Genomic DNA, 15,740 nt, shown 5'->3' with positions numbered 1-15,740 from the left:
TTCGCAGTATTTTGTTACGTTGGATGTGTGTTTAGTTTCCAGAAACCTATTAAGACCTTTGGACAAATTGTAATGATTAATTCAGTTAACACTAAATACTACCATTCTAATTATATGCAAACTGAGTAAACGTCCCACAGCCAATTTCTGTATTTTCTAGATTAAAAATTATAACAACACTAGAAGTTCTGATATTTTCTTTCCAATGAGTGGTATTCCTAAAGGTACAGATATCACATTTTGGATACTGAGGCAGGAGTTTTATAGGTTATGTTCACACACACGAAGTTCTACATACGTGTAAGTGTAGATCAAACAGTAGAATAAATGTAGGTTGTCTAGCAGCGTTGTTAGCAGTCACAGCGTGTGTATGAGCTGTACACTTTGTGAGCCACAAAACCATTCAGGATGAATGTAAAAACCCAACTAAGTGTTTTGAGCTCTGCGCTAACCCTAAATATACACCTGAGTACCTATATTTCTGTAACCTCTTTTTAAACGGGTTTTGTTTGCTTATCTAAACTAAGAGAAAGAAAACCAGTCCCTCGAACACATCACTCCAGGCACACAGCATGCAAGAATTCCTTTGAGGTTCTCTTAGTGCAGTAAACAGATTTCCCAGTGTTCACTTGCCTCACAAACAGCTATTTTTAATCATCTCCTTAGTTTTAAGGCACTGGGGGAATAATTTAATTTTAATTGTTTTGTTTTCAGGTCTGATGAGTAAAGATTTAAAGCCAGCACTCTTTTCATGCCTGTGTACATGAAGCCATTCTGAAATGATACACAGCTCAGTGAAATGTAACAAAAAATAATTCTGGTCCCTTCACTTAGCATGTTGATGTGCCGAACACAGTTGAAATGATAGTTCAATAAGTCATAAAATATGAAAGTACCATGCCAGACGTCTTGTCAGCGATCTTAAGATATGGGTCCTATAACCCAATATATATATATCGAAGCCATAGGACGCTGAATACATGAGAAGGACGCATTATGGTACATTTGTCATTTATACTGCATGCGAGGTTAGGACCCCGAGCTTTCTTATGATGGTTCCACTTGAGTGGTGTAGGAATAAATGTACTCAGTGCTCCTTCGCCTTCACAGTTATGCATTACACTGTAACAGATTTTCCAGGGAGAGACACTTTTCACATGGGCAGAAATGAAATATATGGGACTGTAACAGCACCGTGCCTCTTAGATAGTATGTTTCCTTAAACTATGCATAGTGTGCAGGTGATCCTTTATATTCTGTATAAACAATAATTTTGTGTGCTTTCAGAGGTCCCCCTGGTCACATTAATATTTGTGGAAACTCTCAGGCTGATGCCCAGATACATCAAATTGAAGTCAGGGAGCATTCAGTGTGATTGCTGGATTTCAGAATTATTATGAATTATTAGGCATGATTCGGAGGCTTCAAATGCGGTCAAAGAAAGCAGAGGAAACGAGTTAGCATTTTTCCTTGGGAACTGCTGCTAGAAAACAGTTTCAGTTGTTTCCACCTTTGACATGTGCTAATTCCTTCTGGTCTTCCCCAGCTGGTGTTTTCCACAGAAGCCCCAAGAGTCATAGAAGTCCTTGCACAGAAGGCCTGTGCCAGGTTGCTAGGGGACTTTCCAGCCTCACCATTCCCCTAAGAAGGGGAGTCCCCACACTGAGGTTTGTTAGGGAGTCTCTCTACACAAAGTGCATCCTCACTGCATTTGCAATCTCTTGGTATGTGTTATATTTTCCATTCAATTCATGAGAAACAGGTATGTAAATGTCATCCCTATTGTTACTTCTGTGGGAGTTCCAGGACTAATTCTTCTTGAATTATTTGAAATATGTGACTTATTTAAAGATATTAATGAGACCAGAAAAAAAGAGATAACCTGGTAAAAGTGACCTTTCATCAACAGAGTCTTCTAATAACTACCAGAGAGATTTTTACTCAAGTATTTCAGTGGGGAGCAAGGTGTCGCAGGGATTTTAAATATACCATAATACTCTACTAGGACACTTCCACGAAAGCATAGAAATTTGGTTCAATTTACTAATCTTACTGATACAGCGGCAGCAGATGTATCTTTATTTGCCAGGTACAAATTACCTTTTTACAAGATGTTTGGTAACTGTAGTTAAATGCCTGTATCGTAAAAAAAAAAATATCCGCAGTATCTCTTGATATCTTTAAAGTGTACTATGCTATAACCTTTTGTGCAAATATTTTTAAATAAAATTTATTTCTAGCTATTTTTTTTTACTTTTTATTTTATTATTTTTCAATTACAGCTGACATTCAGTATTGTTTTATATTAATTTCAGGTGTACAGTGTAGTGGTTGAACATTTGTATAACTTATGAAATGATCCCTCCGACTAGTTTAGTACCCACCTGTTATTAAATACTTAATAACATTTTACTGAATATATTCCATATGCTATATTTTATATCCCCTTGACTATTTCGTAACAACCAATTTGCACTTCTTAATCCCTTCACCTTATTTTAAATAATTTTAACTCATTAGATCTTTAGCTTTCTCTCCTCTTTTTTATATGTAATGAGATAAATAATATTATATCAAGAAATACCTGCTGAGTACAACATACCCTCTGCGCTGTCATGGCATTCAACACAAACCAGTCTTTTGGTAATATTTACGAGTTTTCTGTTTTTCGCAATAGAGTTTTCTTGAGCTAGCCAATGTTAAAAGAACAGTTGTCAATAAATTTTTATTTATAGTCATTTGAAATTTTTGTATGCAAAATGTTAAAGTGCCATATATTAAATATATACTCTTTGACAAAAATGCTCCCAAATGAAGTTTATTCCCTTAAAAGGAATCCACTTCAGAAAGGTGTTTTGGTAAAATATATGTGAGATTAATTGATACAAATGTATTCATTTAACTGATTTAGATCTTTTCTAATGGCAATCCGTTGTTCTATTTTATCTTTTGGTGCACCAAAAAATAATGTATCATTTGATATAAACTCATAGTTCAACAAGTAGTTAAGAATCGCCCATTCTTCTGAAAGTGAGTTAGGTATGTTAAATGTTATAGGCAACACTGGGAAAAAAATAAATGTATAGAAGTACACCTCAGTGGCGGCTAACAGGCATTTGCTCTTAAACTGCATCTTTATCTTTCTGTTCATGTCGGCGTGTGTGTTTCATTTCACAATAATAATTTCAAAATCTGATATAAAGATATTAAAGGCATCATTTTCCCCTTAAATGTACCCAGGTTATCCTCATATTAACCTCCTAAAGTAATTGTATGCTGTCTTGTCTAGCCGCCCTGACTTCTACTGTGCTCCCTCATTTGAATTAATCTTCATTAATTCATTAAAAAAAAATGTTTTGAGTATTTTCTATACACAGGTCTTGGGACCATGTAGAAAAAGCGATGATTAACACTGATATGGCTCTGTCTTAATGAGCTTATGTTCTGGGGCCTTTGTGACATTTCTCAATCTCAGGAAGATGACTTTTAAAATTATAGATAGTAGACTAAAACTTTTTATTTTTTTGAGAAACTGGCTGGCTAATAAGAGATTATAATTTTTCACATTATTTTTAGATCATAGTAAATCCTTTCCAGAAGTTTAATTTAACAAACACTTGAATATAAATTAGGTAGTCAGAAATATAATCTCTTTGTACCATTATTCTGTTATTTTTTACTAAAAGTTCTGTCTTCTCTTAACATTACAGTTTGTTTGTTTGTTTGTTTATATCAATCCGAGTGCAAATGTGATTGCTACCATGCATTTTTATTTAGACCAATCTGCCCATTGCCCTAGAAATGCCCCACTGGGTTCTTGATACCGTACCTTTTTTCATTGTTTCTAAACTCAATTAGAAAAGGTCCTAGAGATGTGTTAAAGAAAAAATGTCACTGGACATGTTGCACTGGTAAGAAAGTCTCTATTCAGGACAGTGGCAGTGAGAGTCAAACAACTCAACTCCACTGAAACAGAAGGCAGGAGCATTTCTGAGCCTGGGATGAGCTAGGAAAAGTACTAGAGGATGTTAGTGGGGAAGCTGATCAATGAAATCTGGCCATCTGTGTTTGCTCATTGGTGCTCATCCAAATTGAGCTTCCAGTCTTCCCAGAGACCAGGAAATAGAGGTGACATTTTTCTTCATGATTACATTTGAAAGGGACGGCTCCCAGAACCTGGAGAAAGACATTCTGGATTATAAAATTGGCCAGAGGCTGAGAGAAGATTTACATTCCAGAGTAGCACAGAAATCATTGAAAATTGGAACTTTTCTGAAGTAAATGCTCTAAGAAAAGGAAGATCAGGGACTTATAGTCAGGAAGAAATCATTCTAGAGTTTAATCGAGCTGAAGGGAAACTTATGGCAGGCTAGATCAGATTTCATAATGGATTATTATATCATGCTTTTAGAAGCATCCCTCCAAAATGGCTAACATTCTCCTTTGTTCCTAGCCCCAACAGTTCTCTGCCTGAATTTAAGAGCTAGAGAAAGGTCAGATTACAATTAAAATTTTTAAAGAAAAAAAAATCATTGTTTTAAAAGCGATACCATTCGATCCTGTTTAGAATAATCTCACAGACAATAATAGTTACAGAGAAACTATAATTGTCAACTCCTCAATGATTCTACCTTGATTAAAACCCTAGTGTGACGTTTCTTTTATAGTGTGGGATGACATTTAACAGTATAAAACATATTGAGTCAAATGTTTTTCTTCTGTTGGGTAAAGACAGTTATTCTCTAAAGGTGTAAAAATTACAAAGCCATTTTCCAAATCCCCATCTTCTGTGTCTGAGGCTTTAAGAGAAGGAAAAAGTTTCAATCCAGTTATATAGGTCATAAAGAATTTGAACGTCAGTCAGAGGGCATTTCAAAGATAGGAGATTAAAAATCCAGTGAAGTTAGAACAGGGTGTCTAAGAAAAGAAACCAAAGTTGCAAAAAGGAAAATATGTGCATTTGACATAACAGCTCATTCTCTTGAGGAAACTGAATTTGGAAAGCAAGAAATTAGTACTTATTATACTGGAGACCTCAGAGACTCATTCTATATCTCCACAGCAATGAGGCCAGTGCTGAATAAATAATATATATTGAACACTGGTTGATTTTTCTTCTCACTAGAAAAGGATGAGGCTAAATGGATTAGTAAAGACAAATGTTAATATAGAAGTGATTTAGGAAAATAAACAACAAAACAGTTCCTATTATTGAGATATAGCACAAAAGAAGTAATCACTGTGAGTAGAAGAGAACCTTAACATTGCTCATGTATTTGTAGTAAGGTAAACAAATATTCTTATAACAGTATAGGGTCAAGAGAATACTAATAACATTTGTTTTGAGTACTGTGCAAAGTAAATAACTTCTTTAACTCTTACAACAAATACCATATTACAAATCCATAGACGGAGCAATGGAGGTTTGGGACTGACTAACCTACTCGTTGTTACGACACTAATATATTTGTATTAGTTATTTACAGTTGGAATGAACTTTGGCTAAAACACTAAACATATTGCTTCTTTGAATTTCACTGTGCAGAATATTGATCTTGAAGATGGACGTCTATCTGGATATTGTTCAAAGCTGACACTGAAGACGTTCTCCTTTCTCTCATATCCTACAACACTTCATCTTGATTCTATAGTCAAAATAGACTCAAATCCAAATTACTTTGCACCATTTTTCTGCTACCATACTGTTTAGATGCACCATCACCTCATACCTAGATTAGCCTCCTTGATTCTTCCCCTGGCTCTAAGGCAGGCTACACAATTTCTGGGCCCAGTGTAAAATGAAAATACAAAGAAAAGGAGGGAGAATGTTCCTCCGGCTTCCCTAGGTGAGTCAGTGTGCCCAGTCAACAGTGTAGCTGCCAGATGCAGCCACATCAGTGAACACAGGCAATACTGAAAGAATAGTGTAGCAAACACCAAAACTTGTGAGAGAGAATACATTCCACCGTTATAAGCCATTGAATTGTGTGTGTGTGTGTGTGTGTGTGTGTGTGTGTGTTTAATGCATCAATAGATAAGACAGGTTTTCTAGTTATAATAGCTATTTTTCTTAAGAGTTTTTTAGATCCCTCTAATAAGAGAAATTTTTTTCCTGTATCTTTTGAATTTTTGTTTTACTGCGTTACAGCTTTTTCTAACACATTGAAATCATTGGGGGAAAAACAAAAACAGGTGAGAAGAATTAGAGTAGCCGAGTATGTGAAATCCCATGCGTTTTCTGTTTTGTTTTGTGTATATCTATGAGTCTGAAAGAACTTTCTCAGCAACTTTAGTAACTTAACCCCATGCTTCTTTCTTTCCTTTTGATTTCCCTTAGCTGGGTCTATTGAGAACTGAAATTTGAATTTAATTGTTTAATTACCAATGAGAATTTTCCCTATTTCAGAAGAAAAGGTTTAAGATACAAAATTCTGAGCTTATTGGAGACATCGTTTTTGTTTTTTTTGTTTTTTTCTCAAAGGGCCTGTATCTCTTCTAAAGCAAACAATTGGATCAACATTTAAAAAGAAAACTTAACAAGATTTTTAAGAGTAAAAATGATTTTACTGCAAACATATTTTTCCTGCGTTACATGGGAATCAATTGGTGAATGTTATGATCAGCCTTAGACAGTACTCCTCTTTGTTCTTTAATTTCATGCTAATTGACAGGTATTATAGAAAGCTGAATAAATCGTTCTGTTCTTTAAAACATCCCTTCAAATGCTTAATGAATGAATATTGCAGGGTATTATGACATTTCTTTTAAATCGACTGGAAAACATCAGTTAGCTTTTCCTGGAGCATTTAATACTATTTATTTTATTTTCTCTTTTTAAAAACAGTTTCTTAATACATTAGAAATATGTCTTGCATCTATTTTTAATGTGAATTTTTATTATATGTGGTAGGCTTACATTTGACAGTAAAGTACATAAAATAGTGAATCGTAAATATAAGACTGAGAAATCGGTTAAAAATATCTTCGACAAGATGTATGTCCTTTACCTTAGTTAAAACAAATAAATTTAATTTAAAATACATTTAAGTAATAGACATATAAAGATTGCTTACATATATGAAGCAGATATTCCCTTCTAAGATGCATGTTCTCTGAAAAAATGAATAAGGCTGATGTCAGGTGGATTTCTGAGCTGGCTTGACTATACAAACTATAACAAACTATAACATTGACAAAATCATTTTATCTCTGGATAACACTTTCCTAATTTTTAAAAGACGGGTGTATCTAATCAGAGTTCCTTGGTGATGAGATTAATTGTAAGTCTGTTGGAAAACTTTAAAAAATAAACTCAGGGCAAGAGATTTTCCTCACAAAGCTTCTATTTAAACAGGGAGTTCTTATAAGCCTGCCTCTCCTCGAACACGGTAAACTGAAGGTGGTCAAGATATGGACACATATGCTTCAGTGGGGAAGTATGTAAATGATGTGTATTTTCATGTCAAAGGTGACTATTGAGTCTTGAAAGGGTTCACTGTCTTTGAGATGTAGGCAGATGAATTGCAAGATGAACAAGCCCCTGACTGTATCATGCTTGAACACTCTGTTTTTTGGTTTCTTTTTTTTCTTTTCATTTTAAGATTTGTTCTATGTATAAACGAGAACCAGTTGTAAATTATTTGAAGCCTGGAGGACTTTCCAGAAAGATAATGACATTTTGTTTTTGTTTTCTCCTCATCATAGCCCTCGCCTTACTTAAATCACATGTTACAGATAAAGCACACATTTTGTGTAATTTGAGTTAAATCTATGGTACCAGTACCATACCAGGAACTGTTGGCTTGAGAGGAGAGCTGGACCCGGGGATAATTTTCAGTGTGTAAAATAGACTTTGGTCAAATTGCTGTGACTAATCGAAGAGGTAGAAATCGTTGCTTCAGGTGAACAGATGCTGGTCTCGCCTTGACAACTGGACTTTCGTAGGTGTCGACATGCTTCATTCCCTGCTAATAACACTTCACAGTAATCCTGGACAGTACGATATGTTATAATGTGTTTTCTGATTTTGCACAGACTGAGAATTTTACACTTGGGTAACACAAGCACCTGAGTGGAGACACGTGCCAATACTGAGAACTCCAAATATGTTTTGTTGAAACAAGGGGAATAAAGATTTGATTTGTTGAAATAAAAGGGGTAAATTAAGGTCCAGAGTCTCCCTATAGGACTGACAAACACTGAAAACTGTAGTATTCTTTATTTTTTCTTAGACTGATTTAAAAATAGATATTTTTCACACTCCAGTTCACATATAATGAATGAGGTCTTAGTGAAAGGATAGTGATGTCTTATAAAAACTTTTTGAGTAAAAAAATTTCAAAACATCAGTTGTTTCTATATTGTTAAATAATTTGTTGTGTACCAATGCATATTTATAAAATTCAAGTATTGAGCCATTTTAGAATTGTCTTAATCTGTCCTTGAACATGACTGTCAGTCATAGAAGCATCGGGAACTTTGTCAAAGGGCTATTTAGCACCTTTCCATAGAGTTCTACTAGAACTCAAATTGTCATTTTTCTCCTTCAGAATACATAGCAAGCTTTTGAACTGAAAAAGGCGTTTAATACTCAGATTTTAGTAGTTCTTCAACTTACACATCCTTAATATTCAGCACACATGAAACAAGATTGTGCAATTTTAGATATCTAGACTAGGATGCATTTGTAAGTTTGAATGGTTATGACTTAAATCTAAGTCAAAGCAAAATATAAATGGCCTATCTTTGACAGGAATACATAAAAATAAAATTTTAGCACCTCATTTTCAAAATATGTAATAATCTATATCCATGTATATAGCATTTTATGTATAATATTTGCATGTTAGAAAGGATCATAAAAAATGTAAATAGGTGTTTTCTCTGGGTAATGGAATTGTTAGTAATATTTTCTTTTCATGGTATGTACCAAAGTAATTAATTGTTCTTCCAAAACATTATGAAAGAGAACACAGAACGATATATACCAAAATATACTTGAAAGTAATAAATCTTATTACCACAATTTTTTGTTACAATACTGAGGGCCGTACATAATATGCTTTGTCAACAAGAGATCTCATGAGATCATCATGAAATAGGGCAGAGTTATTCTCTTAGAATTTGACCAGCATCTTTTAGTAGTAACTTATGACTGTAGGATTTTTCTTTTCCTGACTTTTTTTAAGCTGCATATGTTTCTCTCTTGCTTTACTGTGTTAAAAGTAATGCATTTTAAGGTTCTCAGTCCATTATACTCCTCTTTTCAAAAGTTTTTAACAGGACAGCCTCCGTCAGGTGAGGGCGGCAAAGAGCCGAGAAAATAAAAAGTGATATCTTTGCCTTATGGGCAGAATAACCGGGAGTTTTTTGAGACGGACAGGGTTTGACAGGGGTGAACAGCTCAGACCAGGGATCGGTGGGGCGGTGGACCATGCAGAAGGTTTAACCTCAAGAGGATTTTTTACTACAAGCAACGTTTTAGGGAAAAAGGAAGTAAGTAGCAACATGTGAATTGAAGGAAACATAAAAATTTTTGTACATAGTATTTTCAAGGACCAGAAACCAAAGCTAGACAAGAACAATAAGTTTAACAAGGCATTTAGACACAGAACTTCCAAGCGAGAGCTTATTTTATCAGTTAATTGAAGTTAGTCAATTCTCGTAGATGGTTATGACTAGCTATAACAAAAACCCTGTGCGATCAAAGGTAAGGAAAAGGAGGACCGAATGGTACCCCATTGTCCCAGGTTTCAACATAGTGCCTCCTCATAGTCACGCAGATTGCCTTTGAGTTTCAGACAAAGAATTGTCCTCAGATCCACAAAAAATAGAGAAAAGAGAAACAGCTATCTTCTGTACTGAATATCACGTAATTAACATTTGTTAACATAAACAAAATTTTTCTGAGTCTAAAAAATGTATGTGTTCTTTACCTTTCCTCTCTGGGAGGGAAACAAAACAAACAAAAAACTAGAAATCTTGAGTGGCACTTACTTTGGTATTGGTGCATGAAGTGAAGAGCTTCCACAGAGAAAGCAAATGGATTGCTGAAGGTATGATCTTAATTCAGAAAACCCATCTAGGGTTTTGTTCAGATGATTATATTTGTGGGTAGTAGTTACTCACAAACCCTAAGGGGAGAGAAGAGGTTGTGTTGTATTAAAAAAAAATACCACCTCTTTCAAAAGATTATGATGTCTTCCTGTTACTGTGGTTCATCATCCCTTTTGCGAAATGCAAGGAGAGTAAGTTATTGTTACCAATAAGAGTATATTTTATCTCCAAGGTTATAGTAGGGGAGGAAGTATATAAATTAAATATACATATGGCCTATATTCCTAATTGTTAAGTATTTAAAAAAAACACATTTAAGAAATAATAAAACATTTTAAATTCTATAAAAATACCCATCAAACTTCAATTTTACATTTATTTTCATAAATAAATAGTATATGTTAATTATGTGATATTCCGTACTAAAGAGAGAGGCTCCATTTTTGACGTTTGACTGCTGACAGCTGTAAAGCCCCACCCCTCCATATGTTCCTCTCCCTCCGTACCTGGGCAAGCCAGGTAGAAAGCGCAGTCTTCCTCCCTTGGCGTGGGTAGAAAGTTTAAACCATGCTAACCATGCAAGACACAGCTGCATCCCCAAATCACAATAAGACCCCAAAGCCAGCCCCTCCCTTGCTCTCACTTCGCTTCTGGATCCACGTGGGCCATTGCTCTGTTTTCCTCCAGAAAACATCATTGCATGAATAAGAAACATTTTCTGACCCTCTCGGTACATCCGTCTCAATATGCAAACCAAATTTGGAGTGAGGGTTCCTCCCGCGTTAGGGTGACTACAATAAATTCTTTTAACTAGACACATTTAATTGGTACCTTTGAGATTTTTTCTAAGATATTTTAATAATATGCATTATTATCTTAAGATGATTTTGAAGAAAAAAATAGAAAATTTTAGTTAATTATATATATATGAGTTCATAATATACATGTTATCGGTAAGTTGAATGCATGTTTTAAAATGTATCCAGAGAGTCCATTTAAATATTAAGTTGCAGCCTGTAAAAAGCTTTTCTCTCTCAAAGTGTTTCTATTGGTGGTAATTTTTAGAATTGTTTACGTCTTGTTATTAACATTGCGTTTTCTGATACGTTTGGTCTTCTTAGCTTACCTGTCTTCACCCTTGTCTTTAATTTTCTGACTTTATCATGATTAATTCCAAATGATTCCACTTTTCTCTTCTTGGGTATTATTGAGATACCACCTGTCCTTCTCCTCTGAGGCTCGAGTGGTCAATTTTCTGTACCATGTGGTTCCTTTATTGTCAAATCCATCAGACCATCTACCTTGTAATCCCCAGGTATTGTGTTAGCTTGTACTACGCAGTCTTTCCAGTACTCTTAGGATTTTTTTTTTTTAATGAGTATTTTGTTTTCTTTTTGCAATTAGGATCCTTAAATCTCAAAGTGGTGAAGATAGTTTAACATGTTAATACCCCACATAATTTAGATGACTTCAATGATTGTTAAAAGTTTGTTTTTAAAAAATGCTATAGAATGAAAGTGTTTTGTTTCTATTTTCTGAAGAATTTTTCTCTCTTACATAGAGAGCATAATTTGATTTTTACATTTCAATTTAATGAAGACAATAGCTAGTTTAGGAAACCAGAAAGCTTCTTAAAATTTTGTAATAAATGATGCTATTTATCCTAAATCAATCTATTCCATACCAGTTATTTTAACCTAATATACAATGGCTGAATACATTCTTGAAACACTTTGTTCCATGTAAAGGAAAAAAAAAAAAGCACATTTTCAAAGAAAGAGAGCTTATGGTGTCAAAAAAATAGTCATAATTCAATATACTTTAAGCTTTATAGTGGTTGCTATATTATATTGTTAAAAAAACATTTAATGTCAAATACAATGAAAATTTACATGTTTAAACAGGTGGGATTATAAAAACTTATGTAAATGTTAAATAATTTGAAATATTTTGATCAAATCACAAATGGTAAGAATGCAATGAGATATTCTGTTATGTATGAGAAAGAAAAAATTCCATATGTATCTTGTCAGACAATTACTTAAAATAAATTTAGTTTTTGATTTTTTAAAATTAAATAGGTTTTTACTATTAAAATAGGGCTACATATTTTAAGATTCAAAATATGCTTTTATGGTCATAAATGACGATAGCGATTATACCAGAATGTGATAAAGGAGAATGAATATGACTAAAATACCCTTATCGTGTCATTTAAATTATTAGTTTAAGGTCTTGGTGACACACACTTTATCAGAAGACATCTAGATTCTACGGTAACGAGACGGGTGTTTAGCAGAGTTTGTCTTATTTTCTGGTTTTCCGGAAGGAAATGATTGTGTCTGATTTATTTAAATCTTGATTGACATGACAGGTGGGGGTTGGAGTGAGGAGGATGGAGAAATGAGTGAAGGTGGTCAAAGGTACAAACTCCCACTTACGAGATAAGTGGGTTCTGGAGATGCAGTGTACTGCATGGTGACTATAGTTGACAATATTGTATCTATGAAAGACACTAAAAGAGTAAAATTTAAAAATTCTCATCACAAGAAAAAATAAGTCAGATGATGGATAGGTAAACTAAAATTATTGTGCTACTTATTTCACAGTGTATACATATATCAGATCATTATGTCATACTCCTTAAACTTGTGCAGTGTTATTTGTCAATTATATCTTTATAAAGCTGGGAGAAAAAAGAATCAAAAAGTTCTTTTCTGGAAGTAAGAAAAAGCTAGCAACATGTTCAGTACTGCTCTGTAAAACATAATTTCATCAAAAAAGAGTGCATATCTCACTGGTATTTATATTAGAAATACTATATTCCTTTCTGTATGCATTTATTCACCCTAGGAGAGTACCACTTAAAATTCCAGTAGGCATATATGCACTGTTGTGATTAATAAACAGCCAGGAGGACTATAATTTGAAAAAAAATCTTATCTGAGGGCAACTTGTAGAATTAGATAATTTAAGTATCTGGCCTCATTATAGACAAAATACTTTTTAGCATTTCTTCATGAACTTATTGAACTATTTGCCTAAAATGCAAATGCCTAGATTGCCAAAGCATCACCATTAACTTAGGGAAAGGCCACCCCCTTGGAACGGCTCCAGGACTCTATTGCCCATCAGAGACTCCCATCATATTTCTAATAGCTTCCCTCTGAAGTCAAATCAGTCAAGCTTCAACCTAGTATTATTTTTTAAAACCTAGATGATTATGCCATATTAAAATCTTTGAAATCTTTGGATACTCTAAAAATTACACCTTATACTAATTGATTGATGATACTTATGTCCTTCTTCTGTTCACTCCTGATCCAATTTCCCTCATTTCAAACCGTTTCCAGTCTGTTCATTGGTATACCGTAAACATGTTTAAGAAATCCCGATGCATTTTAGCATCTTCTCAGAATGGGCATAATGTAATCCTAGTTCTGCTCTATTCTCCTGAAGACAGACCTATCGAGCGATTGCTACGCAGCCTTCGTAATCTTGTCTGCTTTGAATATAAGAGATGGGGTCTAGTTCCAACTTCCTCTGCATCCCACTGTAGGACCACACTGAAACGAATTTCATCTGCCTATTCCATGACCTTTCTTACCTTCTTCTTCTTATCAACTAGTGTTGTAGTCATTCATTCTCATTGACTATTTGGGTGATCAAGCTCAAAGTCATTTTCTCTTTCTCAAAGTTCATTCAAAATTAAACTTCCCCAAAGTTGTTCCACTTACACTCTGTTCTTTTACCCACACATTTTACTTTGCAGATTCAACTGGTTTTCATGTTAACTTATTTTCACAATGGCTGTCTCCAAGGTCAGGAGACAGTGCAAGTTTTTAGCAAAACTTTCAAGGCCCTTCACGACCTGCTTGATCCTTGCATATCTCTTCAGCCACTCTGTAGCATCTGTCACTGTGTCTGGCAGATTCTCCACTTCAACTTTACTGATTTGTATTCAGCCCTGTTATAACACATAACTCAGGGTTTTAGCACAGGGCTCTCACTCTCCTGGGAATGGTTTTTGTACCTCTGACACAATCACCTGCCACTTGGCTACCTCCTAGTCATTATTCACATCTAAACTCCAATGTCATATTCTATGGCCTCGTCCTATGCATAAGCCTTTCTAGACTCGATCAGTTGCTTCCCCTACGTGTCCTTTGAGTACCAAATGTATATCACTATCATACTTGCATCTCACTTATTAAATTATTTTTTTCACATGTCTATCACTCTTAGTAATTTATGCTTTCTTTAAAGCTATGTACTATTTTGTTTACCAGTATATTCCCATTCACTTTTAATGTGATTTCATATCACATGTATAGAATACTATGTTCATATGTACAAAAAAGAATGAGTAATAATAGTTGCTACATATTAGTTGTCTCTTTGTACATAGAACTTTTGACTATATATTGTCTATTCTATTTAGAGCATAAGTTTTATATATTTATTTTCATTTACAGATTAGTAAACTGAGATGATAAGATATTAGGAGCTGGATCCATGTCACACAGGAGTTAGTGGTGTAATCAAGGTTTGTATCTAACTGCCTGACATCGAAATCCAAGGATAGTGAACCAATATAAGCTATATTTTTTCACCAGTATACTAGGGATTCGTTCAGATTACTCAGAAGTCACAAACCGTGCAGCACTGACACTGTTATTATCATGGTTAATGCTTCATATGAGTTTGCCTTGACTTTAAAGACGTTATGTTCTTGGTGCTGTAGCCAGGAATAGATATAGCTGTGGGTATTAAAGACACTACTAGTTAGCACCTTTAAAAAATTTGTTTAATTTGTTTATTAATGATTAGTTGTAGAGAATGCGTTCATTTTTTCGCAAAATTCTCAGGGACCCAGGTGCGTCCTCTAAATTTTTCGTTTCGGTTTATTTTATTTTTGTGTTCATTTTTCATGGCCTCTATTCTGAAGGTCACCTCACTTGTTCAGGCTGCTCTGGCTCCCTTCATTTGGCGCCAAATGGACATGAGTTTCATTGTCCTGGAAGGTACAGTGCCACTTCTATACCATGTCCGTGACCCAATGCAATGGGGAGATCTTATAATTCAAGGAGATTTACAGTCTATGCCTCACATGGTTTATGTGTTTTCTTTCTCCTAGTTTTTTTTTACCCACAATTAATAATGTCAATGGCTCCAAAGTGGCTTCTGGGAGCTCCTAATAGTTAACTTATATACATTTTTTGAGTATTAGCCCTGTGAGAAATACTACAATGTGTGACATTGTAATGAAGATGAGAAAAAACACAATGCCTTTGCTCAAAGAGTTTCTAATTTGGTGTAAAAAAAAAAAAAAAAGAAGGAAAAAGTTGAAAACAGGTACATAAATCAAGTCGGACATCAAATAAGCAATGCCGAACAGTGGCAGCCATTGCTAAGTAGCGTAGCACAGGAAAAAATTAGATATGGTGTTCAACTTTTCTCAGCTGGCAATGTTAAATAGCTCTTTATGATGAACAAATCGTTCTCTCTTCCTGTTCTCTTGGTCAATGCCTCCAGTTGGAAATGTTCTTCAAATATAATAACTACACACTGCTTTCCTATATACCTTGTTGAGCATGGTTTTACTTGCTGATTTCCATTATTGAGGGCAGATGTTACACACACTTAGTTTCACAATTCTGACATTCTTGCATTACTCAGTGCTC

This window comes from Pteropus medius, unplaced genomic scaffold (genome assembly GCF_902729225.1).
Source record: "Pteropus medius unplaced genomic scaffold, Ma_sr-lr_union100, whole genome shotgun sequence".
Classification (NCBI taxonomy): Eukaryota; Metazoa; Chordata; class Mammalia; order Chiroptera; family Pteropodidae; genus Pteropus; species Pteropus medius.
The sequence above is the reverse complement of the archived record's forward strand: the minus strand, read 5'-3'. Positions refer to the sequence as shown.